At 41.8% G+C, this 27,534-nt stretch overlaps 1 protein-coding gene across 3 annotated transcripts in view; it reads right to left on the bottom strand.

The window, feature by feature from the left end:
- The window catches only part of PGCKA1 (PDCD10 and GCKIII kinases associated 1), an 82,593-nt gene that overhangs the window by 29,039 nt on the left and 26,020 nt on the right, over positions 1 to 27,534 (bottom strand). Inside the window, exon 2 of one of the 3 annotated variants that reach the window (XM_082838654.1) lies at positions 921 to 993. The gene's annotated coding sequence lies outside the window, so the exon portion shown is untranslated. Of the gene's footprint in view, positions 1 to 920; positions 1,399 to 27,534 lie in introns of those variants that run through there. The other 2 variants (XM_082838652.1, XM_082838653.1) reach the window with 2 other exon arrangements.

Below are 27,534 nucleotides of genomic sequence, written 5' to 3'. Positions count from 1 at the left end.
CAAGGAAAACCTGCCCAGCAATTACCTATACAGGCAGAAATCCTCTCTTCCCAAACACTTAAAGACCCTGAACAATAGATGCCAGGGAATCAGACGCAAATTTTTAACTTCTATTAAGTTCATCTTTTTTTCTCTCTCTTTGTGGCACAAGCTCTTCCCAGGCAGAGGCTTAAGGTGCGTCCCTCTTAACAGCAGGGACCCCAGGAGAAACGGCTGACAGTCATCCTATAAACATGTAGGTGCTCCAGTGCCCTTTGGATATTACCTTTTCTACTTATAAAGTCCTATTCTCAGTTTTCTCACGTAAGTGGCCCTAAGAAGTGTGTCTCAGAGCTGCATACTGTCTCTCACACCTTCATTTACCAAGGGCAGGTGAGGGGATGAAATGGAGGCAGAGCCTGTGGGCCAAGTCACCGCAGCTGTGGGGCTGTCAGTTCACTTGTGAACGGGAGCTCAGGGAAGCTGTGGGCATAGGACTCTTCACTGGGCCCAGGAAGGCAGTGTAGTTACACTCAGCAGATGTTCAAAACCCAAACTTGGGTTCTGGATCTGATGTGTGAGTGAGTGAGAGAGTGTGTGTGTGTGTGGGGGGGGTGCTGGTTGTGGTGGTGGTAGTGACAGTATCTGACACTTGAATATCCAGTATGTGTTTGGTACTCGACACTCATTATTTCATTTTCTTCCCAGCAACTCTGTGACATAAGCATTACTAGCTCCATCTTATGAATATGGAGACTGGTTTATTAAGCTTAACTAATTCATATAAGGTTACACAACTAGTAAATGGTGGAGCCAGGATTCAAAGTTCAAGCTTTTTTATTCACACCATAAAGTCTTCAATATGACAGGATTCATGTCATCAAGCCTATCGTCATGGGGGCAGGTAGGAAATGTGGGAATATGGGACACAGGAGGTCAACTAACCTGGGCTTCCCATTCATGAAGGGCCTCAATGTAGACTCTTGACGAGTATCTCCAAATATACGCCCAGAGCTACACGGGGAGGATTGAAAGAAAACAATGTTCATCACACAGCTTTGAACTTCAGCCCCACGTTTCCATAGTAAATCACGAGCAGTTCCCTAGGAGCTAATACTTTACCTTGAGAATAGGAAAATTTTATCACCTTTATGCATGTGTGCAATATTGCAAATCTGTACAGATAAGCATTTAAAATATTCTTCAATGTTCATAATCCTGCTTTGTCATTATTTTACTTCTTTAATATATCAGTAGCCTTGGAAACAACAACAAGAAAGTAATCCAGGCCTCTTTCAACCTCTGAGTGACCTTGATCTGACATTATGGTTGTTCTAAAAAACACAGGTTGTATATTAACTGTAAGCGTAATGCAAAAAAGAAAAGTTAGGGATAGGTTTCTGTGCAATTACTTCAAGAGAAATTTTCAGGGGCAGGGAGTCAACTCTCATGTACCTGTTGTAGAGACTCCACTATTTGTGATTCCTTAAATATATGCATCTTAAGAACCTAAGAGCCGTTATCCCATGGATTACATACATGGTATTGGCACAGGTAAGCAATGAATCACTAGCAGATTTTATTAGGATGCTACTGGTCCTCCAGCTCCTGGGCCTCTCTTTTCTTGTGTAGGCAGGCAAGGGCCCTGCTGCCAAGAGGCCGTCACTCTCTGCCCCAAGCTGGCCAGCCACGCCACGACTGACTGAGACTACATGTATTAAAGGAGGGACTTGAACGTGTCAATTAAGCTGTCCCTCGCTAAATTTCTCCCATTCTACAGTGAGATTTGTGAAGTGTTTTGACACCCTGGCTAAGCTATTAGTCTTAGTAGAGAGAGACAATGAGAACAAATAAATGGCTATTAAACTGCTGTGAATAAAGATTAAAGTTAGAGGGCTTCCCTGGTGGCACAGTGGTTGAGAGTCTGCCTGCTAATGCAGGAGACACGGGTTCGTGCCCCGGTCCAGGAGGATCCCACGTGCCACGGAGCGGCTGGGCCCGTGAGCCATGGCCGCTGGGCCTGCGCATCCGGAGCCTGTGCTCCGCGACGGGAGAGGCCACAGCAGTAAGAACCCGCGTACCGCAAAAAAAAAAAAAAAAAATTAAAGTTAGAGTCACAGCATTTTGGGGTGGGAAGGCCCTGAGAAAATATTACTCTAGCCCACATGTGTTACAGATTGGGAACTGCAGCCCTGAGAGGCTGTGACTGCCAGTATTACTTTTTTAAATTTATTTTAAAAATTTATTTATTTATTTATTTATTTGGCTGTGTCAGGTCTTAGTTGTGGCACGTGGGATCTTCATTGCAGCATGAGGGGTCTTTCGTTGTGGTGCATGGGCTCTCTAGTTGTGGCTTGCAGGCTCCAGAGCACATGGGCTCAGTAGTTGTGGCACGCGGGCTCTCTTGTTGTGGCATGCGGGCTTCAGAGCACATGGGCTCAGTAGCTGAGGTGTGCAGGCTTAGTTGTCCTGCGGCACGTGGGATCTTAGTTTGTTCCTCCTGTAGATCCCTAATCAGGGATCGAACCAGCGTCCCTTGAATTGGAAAGCGGATTCTTAACCACTGGACCACCAGGGAAGTCCACTGCCAGTATTATTTTTGCTACACCATGCTGCTGTCCTTGTAGAGATCTGGAGCAGGGGTCAGGCCACCTGTTTTTGCTAAGTAAAGTTTTGCTGGAATACAGCTATGCCCATTCATTTATGAGTTGTCTGTGGCTGCTTTCGAGCTACACAGCAGTGTTGAGTAGTCGCTACAGATGTCGTATGACCCACAAAGCCTCAAGTATTTACTCTCTGGCCCTCTACAGAAAAAGTGCTGACTCTGGCTCTACAGGATGAACAAAGTAGATGAGGAGGAACCAAGCCATGCCAGAACCATGTGAGTGAACTTGGCAGTGGGTCTTTGGAGGCCTGCCAATGGGCACCTGAGGGAGCTTGGAAGCAGGTTCTCTAGCTCATATGCAGCCAGGAGATGAACACGGCCCTGGCCAACAGCTTGACTATAACCCCACGAGAGACCTTGAACCAGCGGTGCCCTGTTAAACTGTGCCTGGGTTCCTGTGAGATAACAAATGTTTGCTGTTTTAAGCTGCTAATGCAGGGGGTGGGGAGGGGGTACTTTGTTACACAGCAATAGGTAACTAATACAATTGTGTCTCATTAGCTGGGCTCACCTTTTCAAGGCGAGTGAAATTCTACCTCCTGGGTCAGAGTGGCATTACGATCTGCTCTGTGGAGCCTTTTGGACCCCTGGTCCCCATCTCCAAATGGAACCATCTACGCCAACCAACTGCTTACTCAGAGTCTATCCCTTGGCCTTGTGGTCTGTTATGTAGATGTCTGTCTCTCTGGCTGGTGCTGTGTCTCATTCAATTTTGTTACCACAGAAGCTGATTTAGTACCTATTATTCATAATGGAATTATAATATTTACTGAGTGCTTACTATGCATCAAGCACTTTGTGTGCATTACCTCATTTAACCCTCACAACCACCTTAGGAGGTAGATACTATTTTTCAGCCCATGTATTAGGGGAGAAAGCAAAGGTTAAAGAGGTTAAGCAATCTGCCTTTTATCCTCTGGTGAGCTAGTGGGAGCACCAATATTTGAGCTCTGACTGACCCTAAAGCTGCCACATTCTGTTGACTGGGACCCAAAGTCCCAGGATATGTGGCTCCAGGCTTGGCACCGCCACATTTTTTTTTTTTTTTTTTTTTTTGCAGTACGCGGGCCTCTCACTGTTGTGGCCTCTGCCGTTGCGGAGCACAGGCTCCGGACGCGCAGGCTCAGGGGCCATGGCTCACGGGCCCAGCCGCTCCACGGCATGTGGGATCTTCCCAGACCGGGGCACGAACCCGTGTCCCCTGCATCCGCAGGCAGACTCTCAACCACTGCGCCACCAGGGAAGCCCAGCACTGCCACATTTAACTGTGGACCCAGAAAAGTCACTCGCGCAGAGGCCACCAGTGTCTTCCTTCATAAAGTGGCTATGATGATGATGATGTCCCTTTCCTATCAGAGTTACTGTGAGCAAAAGCACATGTGCTGAAATACTGATCTTTAGTTCACAGCAAATGTGGAATCAAAATGAAGTGATTTTCTGATCTTTGACCAGGCACCCATGGCAGACCTAAAAGAAGATCAGGAAAACAGGCTGAGCTAGACAGAAGTGGGAGAGCACTTCAGGGAAGACCCAGAGGGAGGGGAAAAGGGACACTGGAATCTGCTTCCGACACCCCTTCCCACCTCCTGTTCCTCCCTCTCCTGCTCTTGGCATCACTGTGGCCCCCGTGCCCCATCTGCAAAAATCCCCCGAACAGTGGTGGGTTGGATAATGAGGAGAAATCCTCAGTTCTTTCACGCTTTGGGAGTTTTTACTGGGACTGCCCTGAGCTCTCTCCTCCCTGGAAGTAAATCACCAGCAGTAGTTCCCTATGAACTAGTGGTCCTGGTTCTGAGCTCCCACAGTACCTGCCATACCTCGCATACAAGGGACTCTGAATGTTTCACAGTTGCCTCCTTAGTGTGTAGCAGCGTGCTTGACATACATTCGACTGATTTTAGATGAATAACGGGAAGAATTTTCACCCACTTCTAAGCCTGTTCTGTGCTAGAATGTAAATCCCATAAGGAAACTGCCTGGTGCTCAGTCCAGCACTAGGCATGTAGTGGGAGCTCAGTAAGTATTTGTTAACCAGCTGGCCCTAAACGTTTGGCCTCATACTACTAGATCCAGGGCAGTATGGTTTGATTAAAGGGAGCTGAATTCAAGGAATGGCTTCGAGGTTCAGAAGACACCCAACCTGTGGCCACACTAGAATGGATTCCCAGGAGCTTCCTGGACATGGGTTCTTGTGACTTACGTTCCTAGACTTCATGAAGCTATAACATCAATGCGTGCACTCAATCTCCAGGAAAGCATTATCTATCTATACTGCTCAGACTGCAGCCAAATGACCTTGTATTTAAATTGTATGTTTCTTGGAGCAGTGATTTTCAAAAGCCAAAAAAAAAAAAAAAAAAAAAGAGAGGTACTTCTGTATGGACTACCTATTTCATCTTGCTTCCTTAAATGCCACTGATACACACACACACAAATACCAAAAACCAACATTGCTTCTCTTCCAACTAACAACAAAATCCCAAGAGATCAAAAACTTCCTCAAGGTTTCCTCTCAGTATCAGTTCTGATAAGTTAGGTAAAATGGACGTCCCATGAAAATAAAGAACCTGACATATTCTTAACATCAAAACCAGAAAAAAATGCTGCCTAATAATCACCCAGAAAACGTGCACTGTAAGTATTTCCCACCGTTACTTGGCAATCCACCTACTTTTCTAAGGGAAACCAGAACTCTGCAGACATCATCTGTCTCCATCAAGATGCCTGTACAAACCCGAGTCAGATATATCTTGCCCAGTTCTTATTTTTATCTCTGCCACTTAAGCATTCCTAATCGTATGTAAGCAATTTTCCAGAAAATATTGGAAGTGTCCCTAGCTATTGTTTTTTTCCTTCCTTGTTTTCCATGAATAAATATTAGACGTCCGTGAGATTAAGGTAGGAAGGATGGCAGTTTTCAAAATTTTGCATATTAAAGTTTGCTCAAAGAAAATGAAAACATTTGGCCAAAGGAAATTTGCTTATTTGTAAGCTAAAATCCACAGCAAGCCCCACTTCCCACAGTGTGGAGTGCAACATGGAAAACCCAGTTTGTGGAAACAGTCCAAAACCAATTAAAGTAGATTTAAGTAACTGAGCATATAAAAATATGCATAACAATCCAGATTTCTAGAGTATTTCTAGAGAGTGGTGCAGGGTAGAAGGAAAACAAAACCAGAAATTGATACGCTCTTAACCTACTTGTAATTCACTCAACTAAGTAAATATGAGACTGGCTTAAATTCCCAAATTTTCAATCCTTAATGTTTTCTTAGCCTGATATGGTAACACATAAAGTGTATTAACTTACTGTCTTTGGGGGGAAAAATACTGCTGCTTAAACCAGAGATAGCTGGAAAAGGATCCTACAATCTTCATTAGCAATAAAAGGTACATAGATGCATGGAAACAAAATCCATGAGGAGGCATTTATCTGTAACCTGCTTTGGGGTAGTCTGAAGATTTCTTGACAGTATTCCCTCTCGCCAGTGGACTAATGCAGAAAATTTAACACCAGAAGAAGTTGGCATGCTTTTTAGCTTCTCTTTTTTAACAATGGGATAAAAAAACGGTATTCCTATTTCAACTATGTTCAAAATTGTGCCAGTGCTTTGGGGGAATGCAAGAACTTTGCTCTGTGGTTCTAGCAGGTGCAAAATTTGTAGACCAATTATACCGCACAGACAGTGGTGCGCTGGCAATGTTTAACAACTGGTTCTACAGAAAAAAAAAAAGTTTATTATAAATAAAGCATGTGTAGCACACAGTTTATAAGTAATAATAAAAACCCCAGGGCTTCCCTGGTGGCGCAGTGGATGAGAGACCGCCTGCCGATGCAGGGGATGTGGGTTCGTGCCCCGGTCTGGGAAGATCCCACATGCCGCGGAGCGGCTGGGCCCGTGAGCCATGGCTGCTGAGCCTGCGTGTCCGGAGCCTGTGCTCCGCAACGGGAGAGGCCACAAGAGTGAGAGGCCCGCATACCGCAAAAAAACAAAACAACCCCAATAGTTTCTTTTTATAACGAATTCCATAGGGACAACTTATTTTCACAGAATGCTTTAACTGAGTTTTGCCAGACTCTTTTGCCAGTAAGCATAGATCTGATTTGAATGTTAGTTGATATTTTCATTTGAGTTAATAAGTTAGACAAAAGTGAAAAAAGGAATACATTTCTTGGAATTTCACTTGGTTGTTAATGACTAGTTCTTTGCTGAATCAGACAACAGCTTTTAAATACTGGAAGAAAACTTCCTCCAGGAATTTTTTGGGTTATCCTCATGTAAAAGCTACAGACTCAGCAAACTTTTACATTTAACTTGCATTAACATTTTCTTCATCACAGTCATAACTGTCGTCAAGCAACCACCCATTAAATCAAGCCCGGCTTTATAGCATTCGCCACTTTCCATGGTGTAAATGCTTCTGTCATGGCTGATTTCAAGCTAGCAATGTTAGGTCCCTGAACACAAAGCTGGAGAGAGGTACGGTTTTACCCCATTACAGAGTGTTTCTACCACACAGATATGATAGATGTAAATACCCTCAAGAACACAGAAGACAGTAAAATAATTAGGAAGTGATGAGTTTTGAGTATTTATTAACTTTGTTTTTACTTTAATTATACTTTAATAGAATTCAACTTTTCGTATCACCTCACAACATTTCTGAAATTCCAAAATTCCTCAGCCAGTCCTGGTGGCTCCAGCACAAGGTTTCAGGGTTCTGGCCTGAAGGGCAAACGCATTTCTCAGACAATTTTCCCTCAGGCACACACCACTAACCTCCAATTAGCAGTGACCCCAGGCCCAACTTCCCCTGCTGAGAGTTAATCCATCTCCAGGGGTGGGATGTTGGGCATTAGGTTCTCAGTAGAGTATTAACACTTAGGGAGGGAGGAAATGACTTCAGCACAGTCACATGACTCAGAGACATTACTCAGTTTCCTCACCTGTAGAATGGGGATGATGCTGTTTCTAGTGCGATTATAAGGATTAGAAATAAGGCATACAAAGGTCCTAAATTAATGCCTTGAATATAACTGTCTATTGTTAAGATAGTGGCGGGATCACTGTAAAAGACTGCTTTCCTGGAAACACACGGATCCGTCAGGAAGCTGCTTCCTCTCTAATAGAGAAGCACTTTTCACATGTGAGTGAAAGACGAGCGAGCCAGGTCACAGTCAGATTTCTTGAGTATATGAAAGATTACTACCTGGCTCCCCAAATCACTATTTCATCTCTGCTCAGGAAATACAAAGAAAAACACACACACACTCACAAAAGTGAAGGGAAACATGTAATTGGAGAGTTTTAGCACAGACCCAAAGGGTAACTTGTAACAGTAAATATCTTCTGTTGACCAGAGGAAACACACAAATGCTTGTAGAATTGAAATGAATCATCTCTTTCTCTCTATTCTCCTGTTTTAGTTTCTTTGGGCTGAACACATTTCGGAATTGTAAATGTGGTGCCTGTAATTACTCCAACTTAAATCCGGATGCCTTGAATCATCAGACAGGCTTAAGTCCTCTGGCCTTTCCCTTCCTTTCCTTCCTTTTCTAGTACCCAGGGTCCTTCCTCACCCTCTTCTGGAACCCACTGTGCTCATTCACTCTTCTTGGGCTCTCCACGGGGGATTACTGCTTTGGCCTCTCTCAATATCACCTCCGTCATTTGCCTTAGATACACTCCAGAAGAGGGTATCTATTTAACCTTCATTTCATTAAAAATACTCCTCTCTTCACTAAGCAGTAAAAGATAAGAAGTCATCACAGAATGGTTTTAGGTGTGGTAGCCAGCTTCCCAGCTGGGACCCCGTGATCCTCGCCTCCTGGCATCACATCCTATTGCAGTCCTCTTCCCACACTGAAACAAGGCTGCGTGTTCAATAAAACATGGCAGAAATGATGATGTGTGACTGCCAGTGTTAGGTTAGAGAAGGCATAATTGCTTCTGTAACGGTCTCTCAAGTGGTTCAGTCTGAAGGAAGCCAGCTGCCCTGCTGTAAGGACACTGACGCAGTGGAGAGGCCCCGTGGGGAGGAACCCACCTGACCCACCTTGGAGGTACATCCTCCAGTGCCAGTCAAGCCTGTGACTGAAGCCACAGCCAGACACCTGACTGTACCCTTAGGAAAGACCCCAAGCCAGAAAGGCACACCTCTCAAATTCACGGCCCTCTCTTTTGCCCTCACCGCAGGATGCTTTTCCAGGCTTCTGCTGAGGTGGAGGGGATGCTGCCGCCCAGATGCTTGCAGTAGCAGGTAGGGTACCAGCTGCTTGTTAAACCAAGTTCAGCCACTGCTGCCATTCTGGCCTCAGCCTCCTCGCAGCCTGAGGTGCTGCTGCTGCTACTCCTGGAGCCCTGGCAGGACCCTGCCCTGAACACTGGTGGGGCTCATCTGTCCCGCTTCCAGCTTCTGGGTCAGCTTTTTCAGGTCCACTGAGTTCGTGGCCACTCATCCACCTGTCTTCTAGCAGCAGTAGGTGCCTCGGGTCTCTGAAACAGGGGATGTCCAGGCAATATTCAGGGTGGGGACCATATAAAGATAGGAGGATGGAGTAAATAGGCACGAAGCATCCCAGGATTCCTCCAGTCTACTTCTCACCCTCAATCTCCTAAGCAAACACTGGCAGCCAGGCCCTTACCCTCTGGGCAAGAGTTTGCAGGTATTTTCTTAGGGGATCTGGCCAACACATGACGAAAGCCCTAAAGACGCTGACAGTAGAAGTTCCCTAACAGCTGGCTCAGCCAGCTCATTACAACGAGAGTCATCATCAGGAAGTGCAACCTTCCCCCCACCCTCACATTCTTGTTCGGAACTTCAGTTTTTAGTTCTTTACTCTTATATCTGAGAACACTAATGATTATCAAATAGCTGAAGAAAACCAAAAAAACAATGCGGAGAGATCAGGAACTGCGGAGTAAAAAGAAAATTTCAAAAATTATTATTAAAAAACCCATAGAGATAAGAGAAATACGTTGTCTCATGAAGCAAGAAAATGATACTGTTAAAAAAAAGAGCATTCAGAGAACAAAAAAAGGCCTCTTAGGAATTAAAAACATGACAGCATAAATAAAAACTTCAATTGAAGGAATCTAAGTTAAAATTAAGTAATTGGAGTGAAAAGACAAAGAAATAGGTAAGAGGAGAGGAAGAATAAGAAAAGCAGATAAATAATCCAGGAATGCCAGGAGATCTAGAAAGTAAAACAAAACACCCACAGAAGAAGAAACATCAACAAAATAATTCGAGAAAATTCCCCAGAACTGGAGGGTAGATTTTCTAGATTTAAAAGGCTGAGTGTTCAGTGCAGTGGATTAAAACAAACAAACAAACAACTGGCACTGAGGAATATCATTGTGAAATTTCTCAATATATTCAACCAACTTTCAGAGAAGAAAATACAGTTTTATATAGGTATAAAGGACTGGGAATTGGAATGGTGGTTGGTATTAGAATACTTTTCAACAGCTATACTGTGGATAAGGAAACAATGGAGCAATATCTTCAAAATTCTGAAGAAAAAATATTTGCTTGAAAATAATTTCCAACATAGAACTCTCTAGGCAATCATGCTATCAGTCAAGTGAGGTATTGATAGAATACAGACATTTTAGACAGGCAAGTTCTTACATAACTTTAAACCTCCATATGCTTTTTCTTAGGGGGCTACTGTAGGATGTGGTCCATGAAAATGAAGGAATAAAACAAACAAACAAACAAAAAAAGACGTGAGGTCTAGGAAATAGCTCTGACACAGGAGAGAAGTAAAGGGACTCTGTGGATGGTAATGCAGAAGACCTCAGATAACCAGGCAGAGGGGGCAACCAGTCCAGATGAGCAGGTCAGCGGTTTCTGAGAGAGACTTCTTCAGACGCATGAAACTGACATAACTGACATAACACCTGATATGAAACTGATAGAATCATGAAGCACCTTCAGAGAATATCTAGACAACTGGCAAATATTTCAGTACTGAATGAATGTTAAGTACATAAAACACACACACACACACACACACACACACACACACACACACAGACAAAAATAAATAAACAAGTAAAAAGAAAATTATTAACTCCAGGGATAAGTTGTGCTGATAGGAAAAACATAGTTTAGTATAGGCCCCATTTCTGAATAGCACATATAGTCATAATAATGTAAATTTTGAATACTTTTCTAATCAAAACTGAGATATAACTATACTGTGAGGATGCCAATTGCACATGGTATAGACCAGGAGAATAAAGAGCTAAGTCCTCATGTTCAAAGGTGAAAGCTAATGTGCGGTGCCTCAAACTGAAAAAGCAGGAGGTGGCAACACTTACTTGCCATTAGGCATATGGAGGCAGAAAAGTGGTCTTTCTGGGGAGGGAAATAAGGAGCAGGGGTCTGGGACCTTTTCTTTCTCATATAGCAGGTTTTAAAAATTGTACCCTGCTATACATAACTTTGATGAAAATTTTAAAAAATAATTTAAAATGTAATAGTATAGGGGCTTCCCTGGTGGCGCAGTGGTTGAGAGTCCGCCTGCCGATGCAGGAGACGCGGGTTCGTGCCCCGGTCCGGGAAGATCCCACATGCCGTGAAGCGGCTGGGCCCGTGAGCCATGGCCGCTGAGCCTGTGCGTCCGGAGCCTGTGCTCCGCAACGGGAGAGGCCACAGCAATGAGAGGCCCGCGTACCGCAAAAAAAAAAAAAAAAGTAACAGTATATATAGAGCTAACGTGTGACTGCTTTTTCAAAATAGCATCTATGCGATTTTGGTAAATATTTTGGTAAATATTTTGGGTGTTTACTTTCCTTTTTAATAAATTGAGAGGCTTGGACTACATAACTGCTATGGTCCCTTGACCTCTACACGTGTATGTTTTTTGTATCTCTTTGTACGTGTCTGGACTTGTGAACATAAATATACAGAGATCTGATAATCAATAGTGGAACCCCCTTGATTATTCGATCATTAAAAATTCATATGTATTATCCACATATCTGCAAAGATACAATCCGATACTACCAAATGAAGGAGAACAAGGCAGCTCAACCATTTACCGATTTGTAGAAAAACACCTGAGGCTGCATTTCTGTCTTCCTCTGTCCATGTGAGAGGAGACACAGGAAGAGACTAAAGTTCCCTGCTGGTTAGACCCTGGCCTGTGACGCACGCACTGTGATGAGGACCTCAAAGTTAATATTTATCCATCTCAGGCAGTTAAACTTGGCTTGAGAACTTGGGGGGTGGGGAGAAAAAGGAAAGTGCTACATACTCTGGTGGAGATTTGTGCTCAAGTCAATGTTAATCTTGGTAGCATAGCCAAGTCACTCGCATCCTCTCTAGCATGTGCCAAGGAAGAACATGACGAGTCCCTCAACAAAACCAACACTAAAGTGGGGAGGGCCGGGTATGGAACTTTGAATTAAAGAGAAATACGAGGATTGTGAAGGTGATTTCTTCCTAGCTTGGTGACTGGTAAATCACTTAATCTCTCTATGCCCTGAATTCTTTGTCCATAAATATATATTCCATGTAGCTGTTGGAAGTATACGTGTTAACACCCGTAGAACACTGAAAACAATGCCTTGATATATTTTCTCTAAAAATAGATGCAAAGAACGTAACTGATTTATAGGGGTCTTGGGTTCATGGCTGGCGTGCACTTGCATGGGCTCTCTTTCTCTCTCTCTTTAACCTAGTCTTTATTTATGTAACCTGGTCTTCAGGATGATGGAAGCTCTAAGAGGATAGACTTTCCCATGACAGATTTGGTCAAGTCAATCTCGAAAAGTCAAGGAATGTATTGCTCACTGACCATAGGAAGCTTGTTTGGCAAAATCTCAGGTTACATTCATTTGCACTAACATTTAGTATCTGACGCTGAAGCTTTCCTTTGGTTGCCAGATGTATTTGGCACTCTGGAGGGGCTGGACAAACTCTGTACTAGTGCCAAGTCAAGGAGTCCAAGGACTGGTTTAAGGACACACCCTCATCCTTTTTTGTTATCCCAGGTCCTCAACAATATCTGGCATACAGAGAAGGAGCTCGTTTGTTGAACTTAAAATGAAAAAAAAAAAAACATTGATATGCTTCTCAAAGTCAAAAGTTATGTAACATACCTTATAGTCACCCACAATTCTCTCATCTAAGAATACAATCTTATTTTTCGCATTCATTTTTCTGTTTATACTAAAACTTTTATAGGTTAAACCACTATATTAAACAGAATGTTAGTGTATCATATTATAGTATGTGTAATTTACATTTAAAGAGATTAATAAAGAAGACTGTCATCCTATGGAAGTAGTACTGTTTAGTTGTGAGCTATTTTTACCTAAAAAAACCCCAAAGAATATGAATTCCTTATCAGATTTATGGTTTGCAAATATTTTCTCCCATTTCATAGGTTGCCTTTCTCTCTGTCATTTCTTTTGCTATGCAGCTTTTATTTATTATTTAAAAATTTTTAAAATATTAATTAATTTTATTTTTGGCTGTGTTGGGTCTTAGTTGCGGCACGCAGGATCTTCATTGCAGCACATGGGATCTCTCGTTGTGGCACGTGGGTTTCTCTCTAGTTGTGGCGTGCAGGCTCAGTAGCTGTGGCTTAGTTGACCTGCAGCATGTGGGATCTTAGTTCCCCGACCAGGGATCGAATCCATGTCCCCTGCATTGGAAGGCGGATTCTTAACTACTGGACCACCAGGGAAGTCCCCCATGCAGGTTTTTAGCTTGAGGTAGTCCCATTTGTCTATTTTTGCTTTTGTTTCTTGTGCTTTTGGTGTAAGATCCCAGAAATCATCATCAAGATCAATGTCATGAAGGTTTTCTGTTATGTTTTCTTTTCGGGGTTTTATAGTTTCAGGTCTTAGGTTTACATCTTTAGTCATTTATGAGTTGATTTTTGTGTATGGTTTAAGATAAGGGTCCAATTTCGTTCTTTTGCATGTGGATATCCAGTTTTCCCAACTGTCTTTTCCTCATTGCATACTCTTGGCACCCTTGTCAAAGATCAGTTGAACTCATGCTGTAGACTATAGGTCTGTATGCCCTAATGAATGGGATTAGTGCCTTTATAAAAGAGACCACAGAAAGCTCTCTTGCCCCTTATGCCACATGAGGTTATGGCAAGAAAACAGCTCTCTGTGAACCAGGAAGTGAGATCTCACCGAATACTCAATCCCAACACCTTGATCTTGTATTTCCCAGCCTCCAGAACTGTGAGAAATAAATTACTGTTGTTTATAAGCCACCCATTCTATGGTATTCTGTTATAGCAGCCTGGATGGACTAAGACACCATATATTTATAAACTTATTTCTGGACTTTTTATTCTGTTCCATTAGTCTATATGTCTGTTTTTATGCCAGTACCATACTGTTTTAGTTACTGTAGCTTTGTAACACATTTTGAAATCAGAAAGTGTGATACCTCAAGCTTTTTCTGTCTCAAGTTTGCTTTGGCTATTCTGGGTCTTCTGTGGTTCTGAATGAATTTTAGGATTGTTCTTTCTTTTTCTCTAAAAAAATGCCATTGAGATTTTGACAGACATTGCACTGAATCTGTAGATCATATTGGGTAGTATGGACACTTTAACAATATTAAGTGTTCCAATCCATGAACATGAGCTGTCTTTCTGTTTATTTCTGTCTTTATTTCTTTCAACAATGTTTTGTAGTTTTCAGTGCACAGGTCTTTCACCTTCTTGGTTAAACTTATTCCTATAAAAATAAAGTATTTTATTTTTTTGCTGCCACTTTAACTCAGATTTCTTAATTTCCTTTTTGGATAGTTTGTTGTTAGCACATAGAAATGCAACTGATTTTTTAAAGTTGATTCTATATCCTGTGACTTCACTGAATTCCATAATAGTTATAATTTGTGTGTGTGTGTGTGTAATCTTTAGACTTTTCTACATGTAAGATCCTGTGGATTTTTATAATCATTTCATAAATGGTGGTAGGACAACAGGTTACTAGGGAAAAGTTAGATCCTGAATTAAATGAGAATAAAAATATTTGGAGGGAAATACAAGTGAATATTTATCTAATTTAAGAATAAGGAAGGGCTCTTCAGTTACTACAGGTCTGGAAGAAACACAAGTAAAAGATTAATAGATTACATAAAAAGTAAATATTTTTCACCTTAAGAGGTGAAAAACTGCAAAGATCAAATGGAACAACATTTATGACACAGATGATAAAGGGTTACTATCTTTAACTTTAAAAGGGTTCATAATTCAACAGGATATTTATTAAAGACATCATAAAAAAATAACAAAGGACATGGCCAACCAATTAAGAAATGAATAAATACTAAAGCCAATGAACATGAAAAATTATTCAACTACAGAAATAAATAAATGCAAATAACTGTATAACACTTTTGTCAAGTAAGTTGAACTTTTTGTTTAATGATAACAACCAGTGTTAAAAAGTCTTTAAAATATCAGTAATTTTTGCTCCAAAAATTCTAGTCCTTGGAGCCTAAACAAAGAATGCAATCAGAGAATCAGAGAGGTATGAGTAAAGATCTTTTTATTTATTTATTTATTTTTGGCTGTGTTGGGTCTTCATTGCTGTGCATGGGCTCTCTCTAGTTGCGGTGAGTGGGGGCCACTTCTCGTTGCAGTGTGTGGGCTTCTCACTGTGGTGGCTTCTCCTGTTGCGGAGCACGGGCTCTAGGCATGTGGGCTTCAGTAGTTGTGGCGCACAGGCCTAGCTGTTCCACGGCATGTGGGATCCTCCCGGACCGGGGCTTGAACCCGTATCCCCTGCATCGGCAGGCAGACTCTCAACCACTGCGCCACCAGGGAAGCCCTTGTTGTTGTTTTTGGTTTTAGTGTTATTGAGCCTGCTACTCAAGCCTTTCCAGGGATACTGTAAGCATTCAATTCCCTGTATTAAATTTCCTTTTGCTTGACATAGCTAATGTAACTTCTGTTTCCTGCAAGTGAACTCTGATTGAGAGGGACATCTACTCTTGTATTAAGAGGGAAGGAAGGATGGATATACATGTAGATAAATTTTTGTGTGTGTACGTATGTGATGGCAATCTCCTCAAATGCAGGAGTTTTTTAAGCTGAGGTATGCAGAGCCTCAAGGAGCTCCTAAATAGGGTTCACGGCATCTGTGAACTTAAATGAGTAAAAGTCATATCTCCTTCTTACCTAACCTCTAACTTAAATTTAGTATTTTCTTCGATTCTGAATGTAGGCATCAAACCACAGCATCATTGGCAGTTCCTGTGACTTCGCCTCTAATAGAAAGTAGATATAAGATTCATATTATATTAGAGCTGTTGTAGATCTCAAAACATTGTTTATGCTCATAACTATGGTATTTATTAGACTCCTGTTAGATCTTGTTCTGTAATACATTTATAAAGAAACACACACTGACGTTCTTCCAAAGATGACATAACGGGCACATGAAAAGATGCTCAAGATCACTAATTATTAGAGAAATACAAGTCAAAACAGCTATGAGATATCACCTTACACCTGTCAGAATGGCTATCATCAAAAAATCTACAAATAACAAGTGTTGGAGAAGATATGGAGAAAAGGGAACCCTCATACACTGTTGGTGGGAATGTAACTTGGTACAGCCACTATGGAGAACAGTATAGAGGTTCCTCAAAAAACTAAAAACAGAACTACCATATGCTCCAGCAATTCCACTCCTGGGTATATATCCAAAAAAACCCAAAAAACAAAAAGAAAATACTAATTCGAAAAGATACATGGCACCCCAATGTTCATAGCAGCATTATTTACAATAGTCAAGACATGGAAGCAACCCAAGTGTCCATCAACAGATGAACAGAAAAAGAAGATGTACACACACACACACACACACAATGGAATATTAGTCAGACATAAAAAGAATGAAATTCTGTCATTTGTCCCAATCTGGATGGACCTAGCAAATATTACACCTAGTAGAATAAGTCAGAGTTCGCAAATCTTATATGATACCACTTATATGTGGAATCTAAAAAATAACATAAATGACTATATATGCAAAACAGAAACAGACTCACAGATGTAGAAAATAAACTAGTAGTTACCAAAGGGGAGCGGGAAGTGGGGAGGGGGCAAAATAGGGGTATGGGATTAAGAGATACAAATTACTGTGTATAAAATAGATAAGCAACAAGGATATATTGTATAGCACAGGGAATTATAGCCATTATCTTGTAATAACTTTTAATGGAGTATAATCTGTAAAAATACTAAATTATTATGCTGTACACCTGAAACAAATATTGTAAATCAACTCCACTTCAATTTAAAACGTGGAATATAAAAAAGAAGCACATTACATCACGGTTTTTAAAAATTGATAACTCTATTTCCTTTGTAGTCCTATGTATTTTATTTTATGCATTTAAAAATATCATCCTGAAAAGGGGTCCATAGGCTTCAACAGACTGGTAAAGCAGTCCATAGCATAAAACATGTTAAGAAGCCTGTTCTAATGTCTTCTATTTTGCCTGTAAAGTGGGGTTTCTAAACTTTGGCACTAGCGATATTTTAGGATGGATAATTCTTTCTTTCAGGGAACTGTTTTTGCACTGTAGGATGTTCCGGAGCCTTGACTATGCTAGTAGCACCCTTCCTGACCACACGACAATCAAAGAAATTGTTACCTGCGGGGCAAAAGTGACCCTGGTTGAGAATCACTAAAGTAGTGCTAAGCGTGAGGAAGGTGACTAGGTCTGAGATCTGACTGAACAGGGCTCAAAATGGATGCAGCAGAGGACGGCAGAGAGAAATGACTAAAGAAAACATGCAATTGAGTGATGTTGAGGGACAAGCTGAAATCATCTACAGGCATCCCTCAGTATCCCTGGGGGATACAGGATCCCCATGGATACTACTGATAAAATCCGAGGACATTCAAGTCCCTTATATAAAATGGCAGAGTATGTGTATATAACCTACAAATACCCTCCCATATACTTTAAATTATCTCTAGATTATTTATAATAGCTAATACAACATAAATGTTATGTAAATAATTGTAAATACAAGGTAAATGCTATGTAAATAGTTGCTGGTGTGTGGCAAATTCAAGTTTTGCTTTTTGGAACTTTCTGGAACTTTTTTCAAATAGTTTTGATCTGCAGCTGGTTGAATCCACAGATGCAGAACCTGCAAATATAGAGGGCTGAATGTGTAGAGTAGCCCACGGATAAGAGGTTTTTCAAGTTGTTGTCGTTGGGTTTTTTTTAGTTAGTTTATTTATTTTTGGCTGTGCTGGGTCTTCGTTGCTGCGCGTGGGCTTTCTCTAGTTGCAGCAAGTGGGGGCTACTCTTTGTTGCGGTGCGCAGGCTTCTCATTGCAGTGGCTTCTCTCGTTGCAGGGCATGGGCTTTAGGCTCGCGGGCTTCAGTAGTTGTGGCGCGCGGGCTCAGTAGTTGTGGCGCACGGGCTTTGTTGCTCTGCAGCACGTGGGATCTTCCTGGATCAGGGCTCGAACCCGGGTCCCCTGCATTGGCAGGCAGATTCTTAACCACTGCGCCACCAAGGAAGCCCCTCAAGTTGTTTTCTTCTACTCACCATACATGATGAATATTCAAATAATGGACAGTCTACCATCAACAGCATTTGTGATATAGATGCTGACTTACAAATGAGATGGGCTGGAGTTACCTACAATGTCCGAAGTACTGTTTCTTCCCCGATCCAAATGTTAGCATGTCTTAACATGCTGGTTGAAAAAAACACTTTATTCAAGCAGGAGGAAAATGAGAACATTTAGAACTTAAAATAACTGTTATTGCCCCTCGTTCTGCTATTGTCCAGAATAGCAGCGACAGGAAGCAGGGTGGGTATGTTCTGGACTTGAATGGATTTGGAGGTTGCTGCTCCCAGAAAATCTGAGCACAGGTGACATGGCTGTGAAGGATATGAAGCAACCCTATGATGCAGCAATTTGCCTCCTGGGGTATTTACCCAGGAGCAATGAAAATATATATCCACATAAAAACTTGTCCAAGAGTGTTGATAGCAGCTTTATTCAGAGTAGTCCCAAACTGGAAATAACACAAATGTCCATCAACAGTATAATGCCCTGTGGTGTGGTCATACAATGAAATACTACTGAGCAAGAAAAAAGAATGAACTGCTGACATGTGCAACAACACATACGGAACTCAAGAACATGCTGAGGAAAAGCAGCCTTACACAAAAGAGAACATACATTCTTACAGACTGTATGAGTCATTTATATAAGTTTTAAATAGGCTAAATTAAGCCATGGTGATTAAAAAAATGAGAATAGTGACTGACTCCATTGGAGTGGAAACAAGAATTGATTGGGAAGGGGCATGGAAATTTTCCTGGGTGATGACGCTCTCTATATTTCTTGATGAGGAGTTGCGTGATACAGTTGTATGCAGTTGCCAAAACTCACCAAATTGTACACTTGGATTTATGCATTTCACTGAATGTAAATTACACCAGAGGAAGTGGAGAAGGAAGGGCAGGGGGAAAGGTGAAGGAGAAGAGGAAGAGAACGGCAAATAAAAACTGAACTCACAGTCAACCAAACACATGCTGAAATGTTTGAACTGAAATGATGTCTGTAACATACTCTGAGATGTAGTCAAAAAAAAAAAAAAAAGAGGGATTGGTGGATAGCCAGGTGGTTAGATACGTGATAGAGAAAAGACACCTACATTAATTATAGATTCTAGATGGTGAGATGTGCAATTCTTTAAGCTTTTCCGTAGCTTGAAAATTTTCATGCTAAAGAACATGAGTGTATGGCAATGTATCTCTTTTTGCCTTTTTGAAGTATTTCATTAACCTTTGGGCCAAAAAAGCTACTTGAGAACCATCAAAGCATTTCATATGGTTCTTGCTCTATTTTAATAAATGGCACCTAAAATGTCACACTTATTCTCCGTTCCGTGAATAACAGCAATCACTCACACTGTGTGCCACCACCACCTCTGGATCGCTGGAGCTGGCCAGGCACCACCGGGCTAATTACCTTACACACGTCAGCCTCCCATAGAGAACTCAATGGTTTTCTTGACTGTCTAACAGAAAGTTCTAGAACACATCTTCAGAACTTCCAGGCAGCTGGGAACTAGAACAGATGTCCAAGAGGAAGACTATGTCTGTGATGGTGGGTATTTTGAGCAGAATTATTCAAATACGTTATGAAGGTGTGGGACTGTGTGTGTGTGTGTGTGTGTGTGTGTGTGTGTGTGTGTGTGTGTGTGTGTACTGAGCCGGAAGTGAGAGAAGGAAAATATATTTTAGAAAGAAGGTACACATTATAAGTCATAAAAAGGAATAGTAACTTTATTCCAAATTCTGTAGAGAGAGAAAACTTTTTCCTTTTCTTTTTTTCTTAAGCTCGTATCCACTGCCATATGATACTGTCACCTGACAAAGGGGTGTGACAAAGGCTGCCCCATCTGTCACCTCCAGCTCTTTTCTAGCTTCCCTTTCTCAATAAACCTTTGACAAAGGTCAGTTGTTTGAAAGGCTGGGTTTTTCCTTGTTTGGTCAAAGCGTTTCTTGCTCAGCAGAATGATTAACTGTCTCTGAGTGTCAATAAATAAGTGGTTTCAGTGAAGCTTTTTGGAATCTATTTCCCTGAAGGCTGCTTGGTGGCGTGCCTGGGATTGCTTTGGTTTTGTGTGAAGCTAGCAGGTAAACAATGTAATTACAAGGCTGCCTAGTCCCTGCGGCTCCTGACACCTGCAGAGCCACGCATTGAAGAATAGGGCAGGGATAAAGTATCTTCACCTAAAACCAGGAGTCAGGCTTTGAACTTCAACTCAAACTGACAAAATGCCAAGGTGCTAAAGTGGCAGAAGGTGGATTTGAACTGAAGGGATCTCAGGAGCCCTGGTGCAGCTGTGCAGGCACTAGGAAGGTAGTGAATTAGGTAAATATCTACTAGGAGAAAAGAAGACAATAAGCCAGACTTGAACAAAGACATCAGTTTCTGATTAACTTTACCCTGGATGGAGGCCATAATTCAAACCTGATTCATGAAACAGTGTCTAACAGTTCTGGCTGTGTACAGGGGAAATGTATCAGAACTGGATTAGCTACAGTAACCCCACACCGAACAAGTTCAGGGAAATGTGTTTGGTTCATGTTATTTGCGTGGACACCTCTCTGCTGTCATTAGGGAGAGATGGGTGGTGTTCTGTAAAGCCAGATCAAAACACCTCTTCCTGAGAAGCAGCTGACTGATGTGCAAACCAAGCATCTTCTGCCTGTCCCATTGGAATAATATAGTAGACGTGTTTCATACAATGACACACTTAGTGGTACCCAGGTTCCAAAAAGTAGCAGACAGACTTTGAAACTTAATAGGATTCAGGAGGAAAAAAAAAATCTTGGCTCCTTCCTTAACATAAATTGTATATAATAAGCAAATCAGTAGGCAGTTTTCATTGGTTTGTGACTCATTTGGGACTTAATTCCGATAAAGATGATGTGGTGACATTTAAAGGCTTGGCCGAAATTAGAAACAGGAAAACTGAAGGTGACTTTGGTGGAAAATATAGAATATAAAATAGTGTGCAAAATAATACGACATTCACTCTTTAGGTGGGTTTTATGCATTGCTGACTCAATCCATCCATACTGTTTTGGCCATCTGACTACTCTGCCAGTCTGATGGTGTGGGATGAGTGACAGCCTTACTTTCACATGCACAGAGTGGATTTTGTTTTTTAAGACAGAATGATCTATCAACATAGTCTTCTCGGCCATTCTCCCAGGACAAGAAACAGAAGAAAGTTGAATGACTTGCTTTCTGAGCACAGAATGAAGTAAGGATCTGAACTTTAGTCCCAACGCATCTCACACACTGCTCCCCACACGCTACATATTTAAGAGACCTGGCTACATGGATGCCGGGCTACAGACTGGCTGGTACAGTGGGATGGAGCAGACCAATGTTCACCTGGCTTAAGTGCTCTGCTGTTTCAAGGCGAAATGCTGGTCTCATGGGGTTAGAAGAAAAATCCAGAAGCATTCCTCTCCTCCACTAACATCTCCATCTTTGATAACTTGGGCATGGGGTTGATCAGAGGGAAACTGTTTGTTGCATTTTTCTTATCCTTTATTGGTACTTTATAGGATTACTAATAAGAAATCTGAGTAAGTAACAAAAATCTTGCCCCAGCACGTATTGGGCCTTCTCTATGGAGAGTGCCGATGACAGATGACCCTTCATGACACAGGACCACCAGACCTTGAACGTGGTGTAGGCCATGGATGCTCAGTGGTGGCACCAGCGCTAGCAGAAAAGTTTATGCTTCTGGGGTTGTTAAGGGCTGAAGTGTATCCCTAACCCACAGCGCCTCAGAATGGGACTGTATTTAGAGAGAGGACCTTTAAAGAGGTAATTAAGGTAAAATGAGGTCATTAGGGTGAGGCCTAACCCAATCCGACTAGTGTCTTTACTAGAAGGGGAGATTAGGACACACAGACAACACAGATTGTGGGAGGACCATGTTGAAGAGGCAGCAAGGAGAGAGGCCTCAGGAGAAACCAAACCTGCTGACACCTTGACCTTGGACTTCCAGCCTCCAGAACTGTGAGAAGTTAAATGTCTGTTGCTTAAGCCACCCAGTCTGTGCTATTTTGTTATGGCAGCCCTAGTGGTCGAATACAGGGGTTTACAAAGAAAATGTGAAGAATATTTGGAATTGTTCAAAGTACAAGAGCCTATCTAGGGTAACTCAGAGTTGTCCAGAGTGCGTTCCTAGGAAGTTAGTAACTGTTACTGGGAAAAAGAAAGGGGGATTCTGGGCTCAAGTGAATTGGGGAAATGCTGGATTAGACAGTCAGCCAGGTTTCTTTGCTGCAGAACTTCTCAGAGCCTTTAATGTGCTGAGGTGCATATTATGAGTTTGATTCACATGATCTGTGTGCCATCATTGACACCTCTCTTCGCTTCACTTTTCATTCCCAATCCATGGCCAATTCCTGACGACTTTATCTTTTAAATCTTTCTTGAACGAGTTCACTTCTATCTGAACCTTCATGAAACCTGGGTTGTACCAACATTGCCTGACAATTTCATTTTTTAAATATTTCTTGAACTAGTTCACTTTTCTCTACTGAACTGCGATTGAAACCTGGACCCAATGACCTACGTCTCTGGCTTAGTCCACTGCAAGACCTTTCTGACACGTCTGCCCACACCCACTGGGTGCTCTCCAGGCAGTTGTCCACAACGCAGCCCCAGGAGCCTTTCCCAAGAACAGGCTGGATTATGCCAGCTCCCTGACTGTAAAGACATTTCAGTAGCTTCCCACTGTTCTTAAAATGAGAAGACAAAATTCCTACCCACTTCTACAAGCTTATATTGAACCATCATCCTCCCTGGCCTCCATCCACCCTCACAGGTTTTCTTTTAGTCCCACACTGTTCTGCCTCTACCCACTACAGGACCTTTGCTCATGCCGTCTCTTCTTCCTGGTTAATACCCCCGATCTTCCTCAGGGAAGCTTTCTTTTACTTCCATTCTTGGGTCAAAACCCTGTACCACTGATTCACATTGCACTTGTCACTACTGAAAATTTACCTGTATGTGATTATTTGGTTAATACCTGAATCTTCCTCTTCTATATTGAAAACTCTGAGTTTGTAGAACACCTTTTTGTGAAATACCCAGTTAATTTATTGATGAAGGTCTGGGGAGGACACCTCTGAAACACACCGTGAAGAATTTTTATGAAGAAAGATAATGAAGAAACCCTTTTATGAAGAAAGGGTTCAAGGAGAAAGGTTTTGGGTCCTTAGAAACAGGCAGTTGTTTGTTGCAGCTTAGCTAAACAACCCACGTGAAAAGTTGAATGTGGAAAAAAATATGATATTGGGTCTAAGTTCTGGAGGTATATGTGGGTGTTTAACTTAAAAAAAAAAACCAACTTTTGATTTTGAAAATTTTCAAACCTACAGAAAACTTGGAAGACTAGTATAACAAACCACCATATACTTTTTTTTTTTTTTTTTTTTTTGCTGTACACGGGCCTCTCACTGTTGTGGCCTCTCCCGTTGTGGAGCACAGGCTCCAGACGCGCAGGCTCCAGACACGCAGGCTCAGTGGCCATGGCTCACGGGCCCAGCCGCTCCACGGCATGTGGGATCTTCCCGGACCAGGGTACGAACCCGTGTCCCCTGCATCGGCAGGCGGACTCTCAACCACTGCACCACCAGGGAAGCCCCGCCATATACTTTTAAGCCACCTGTTTAATGATATGATTTTGCTCCAGAAAAGCTGCTCTTTTCTGCTTTACTGCAGTCAGTGTAATTCTGACAGTGCCTTCAGAAAGACATGACTACGTAATTTGATCACAAATGCTCATATTTCAGGAAGGCCAGACATGCCTGCTGGCAAATGATTAATCACGAAATGATCTTAAATAAGGTACTGCAGGAGATAAAATGACATTTATGGGACACACTTTTTAAAAATTTACAGCCACTTGAGAAAATAAAACACTTTCAAATGAAAGAACCACCAGCAATAAAAATAACAGATAAGTGTCGACTGAGGGGGAGGCAGATAGCACTGAGAGGTGAAGAGGATGAGATTGTTTCTAGTTATGTTTCTTCACAGAAATGGATTCCCTATGGGAAGCAGCACATCTTGTCATCAATTAATTTCCTTGTACTAAAATACCAACTTGGAAAACTCACTTTATAAGGCAAATTGTAAATAAGTATGTCTTTCGTGAGCACACACACAGTGTGAAAGGTCTGATTCCTTATTTAAGCAATATTTACAATTGTTTTAGTTCTTTACTAGAAGGACAATCCAAAGCTCAGGGAAGTGTCTGTTCCTTTAAGGGTCAACCAAGTTGGTGGACTTTAGCCAAATAATTAACCCTTCCCGCCCCCCCCCCCCCCACAAAGAATAGGCTACTATATTCACCTGATATGTTTAGTTAGTCTCTCGCTAAGACCTGCTGCCTTGGGGAGGGGGTGACTCCCAGTGAACTGGCCCCTAGGCCTAGAGATCCAGGGATTTCCCTCTTAACCCATTATTTCCAGAGATCGCATGTAGGTCTAGAGAAATCAGAACCAGGCAAATGATGAATAAGATCACAACCTGGTACAAACGTGTTGGGGAGGGGAAGACCACCAATAGCGGGGCAAAGTGAGCGGGGGTGTGTTTTTAAATTAATACAAGCTGTTAACTGCATTTGGGCACCATCTAACCTATACTAGACTAGAAACTTGCCTTTAGAAAGATGAGCTCTTCAGGTCCAAGTGATAATTTTTGAGAAGGTTCCGTCAAAATGGAGTTCACGTATGGCCTCGGTGTGAGAACTTGGTTCCCTAACACCTGAATTCTAGACCAGATTTTCCAACCTGGAAAGGAATCAGGAAGGGGTACTGCTCTCAGAGTCACAGCATTACCTGTGTTCTTTAATTTATGCTTTGAACTCCTACTTATCTGAGTTTTCCCCCAATGTGTTTATGTTAATTGTACAATCAGGAAGAAACCAATAAAACTATTAAAGATCAGAGCTGAAGCTTCTCATTTGTACACATGGGAAAACGGCTGCTGTGGTTAAGGAAGAGGCTCAAAAAGCTTCCGGCAAGTCAAAGGCCAAGGATATGGGGACACACCTCCGAGGGCGTAATTAACAAACGTCTACTGATCTCTTGTCTAAAAACTTTCAGCTTCAAAGGTTAAGTAATTAGAAGTCCGTTACTTTACTATTTTTTAACAGTTTTAAGATATAATTCACATACCTTACTATTCACCCACGTAAAGTATACAATTCAATGGTTTTTTAGTATATTCATGGAATTATACACAATTTTAACACATCTTTATCACCCCCCAAAAAGAAATCCTGCACCTTTTAGGAAAGAACCCCTGATCCCCCAACCTACTCAGCATTAGGCAATCACCAATATACTTTCTGTGTATTTGTCTATTCCGGGTCTTTCATATAAATGGAATCATGAAATATGTGGACTTTTGTGTCTGGCTTCGTTCACTTAGCATGGTATTTTCAAGGTTTATCCGTGTGGTAGTATATATCAGTACTTCATTCCTTTCTATGGCCATGCAATAGCCAATACCGTATGGATGTATCACATTTTGTCTACTCATCAGTCAGTGGACACTTTCTGGCTATCATGAATCATGCTGCTATGAACATTCATACACACATTTTTGTGTGGACATGTGTTTTCAGTTTTCTTGGGTATATACCTGGAAGTGTATTGCTGGGTAATATAGTAGTTCTGTGTTTAAGAAAACCTTTTAAGAAACTGCCAGACTGTTTTCCAAAGTGGATTCACCATTTTACATTCCCACTGGTAGTGTATGAGGGTTCCAGTTTCTCTACATGCTTGCCAATACTTGATATTGCCCATCTTTTTTTTTTTTTTTTTTTTTTTTGCGATACGCGGGCCTCTCACTTCCCCCATTGCGGAGCACAGGCTCCGGACGCGCAGGCTCAGCGGCCATGGCTCACAGACCCAGCCGCTCCGTAGCATGTGGGATCTTCCTGGACCGGGGCACGAACCCGTGTCCCCTGCATCGGCAGGCGGACCCTCAACCACTGCGCCACCAGGGAAGCCCTTGCCCATCTTTTTGATTACAGCCATTCTCGTGGGTACCTATCATGAAGTGGTACACTTCATTGTTTTTAATGTGTTTTCAAGAATTGTTTTCTGTCTGATTACAGAAGTCATGCAAGTTAACACAGAAAATTTCTTGACATGTATTCACTGATTTGATTCCTAGCTTGTAGGCCAACAACAATCCCATCTATGTATCAGCGCAATTATTATCCCTAGTTTACAAAGAAAGGGAGGCTCACAGAGCTTAAGAAGCTCTAGAGTGGGATTTGAAACCAGGTGTGTCTAAAAGTTTATGCTTTTCACCATGGCTTTATCCTGTTTCAGTGGCTCCTATGTGCATATATAAACCCGCGGGGATCAAATGGGATATGGAAGTAACTCAACTTTATGAATTTAAAGCATCTAGTGATGATGAGTAAGATGCTGAAGGGACATGGCTTTTGCATTATAGCAACAGGTGACACATTATCTGTTGAGATATTAAGGAACAGAGAAGTGACTTCTGTGACCAGAGAGCAATTTAAAGGAAGACCTGAAACTAAGCAGTCCCAAGTCACTTTGGGTAAATTACTGTCTTTATCACTCCCCCACCCCCGCCCCAGATAAAGGACAACATTAATCGTCCTAGGGTTATGGTGATAAATAGCACTGAAACATGTGCTAAATGTATTCGCCTTTCGGTCTGTGCACTTAAGAGACCGAGGCCAGGTGCTCTTGAGTCACTGCATTCTCTGAATGAGGCCAGAGAGGTGATTCAGTTTTGCGATTCTTTTTCACCTTACATAAGGTAGTTCCTTTTTTCTTTTCTAACTCCTTGTAATTGAGGAAAAATGATTTTGCAGATTGGCCACAATCACAAGCAGTTCCGGAAATTAAAATTCCTCAGGCTCTAGTTAAACATTATTGGTAAAAAGTTCCTGCTCACTACAACCCCTTTCTAGAACTGTATTCCATGGCACGTCATATATAATGATTATATCTTTAGCTAGGCTCCTTCCAATTTTCAAGTTTATACATGTGACTCAATTAAATAGAAGAGCTCAGGGAATCGACTTTCTAAATAACTACTTCATAAACTTTGCTAAAGGTGGTATATTTTTACACATAATTTCCTATAATGAAGCTAGACAGAAGTTCCTCTAACTCCAAGAATCTTAACCAAAAAAAGCACACTAGTTTTGGACGGGACAGAGTTAATTAGGGAATGAGAAATAGAGACTAGAATGCTCATTAGTTTCAAAATGTTTATTTTGATTAAAGGATCCTTATTATCTCAATCTTTAAGGTGCACTAGGCAG

The sequence above is a fragment of the Leucopleurus acutus genome, assembly GCF_964270905.1.
Source record: "Leucopleurus acutus genome assembly, chromosome: 4".
Taxonomy (NCBI): domain Eukaryota; kingdom Metazoa; phylum Chordata; class Mammalia; order Artiodactyla; family Delphinidae; genus Leucopleurus; species Leucopleurus acutus.
This window is presented reverse-complemented; position numbering and strand designations above follow the sequence as displayed.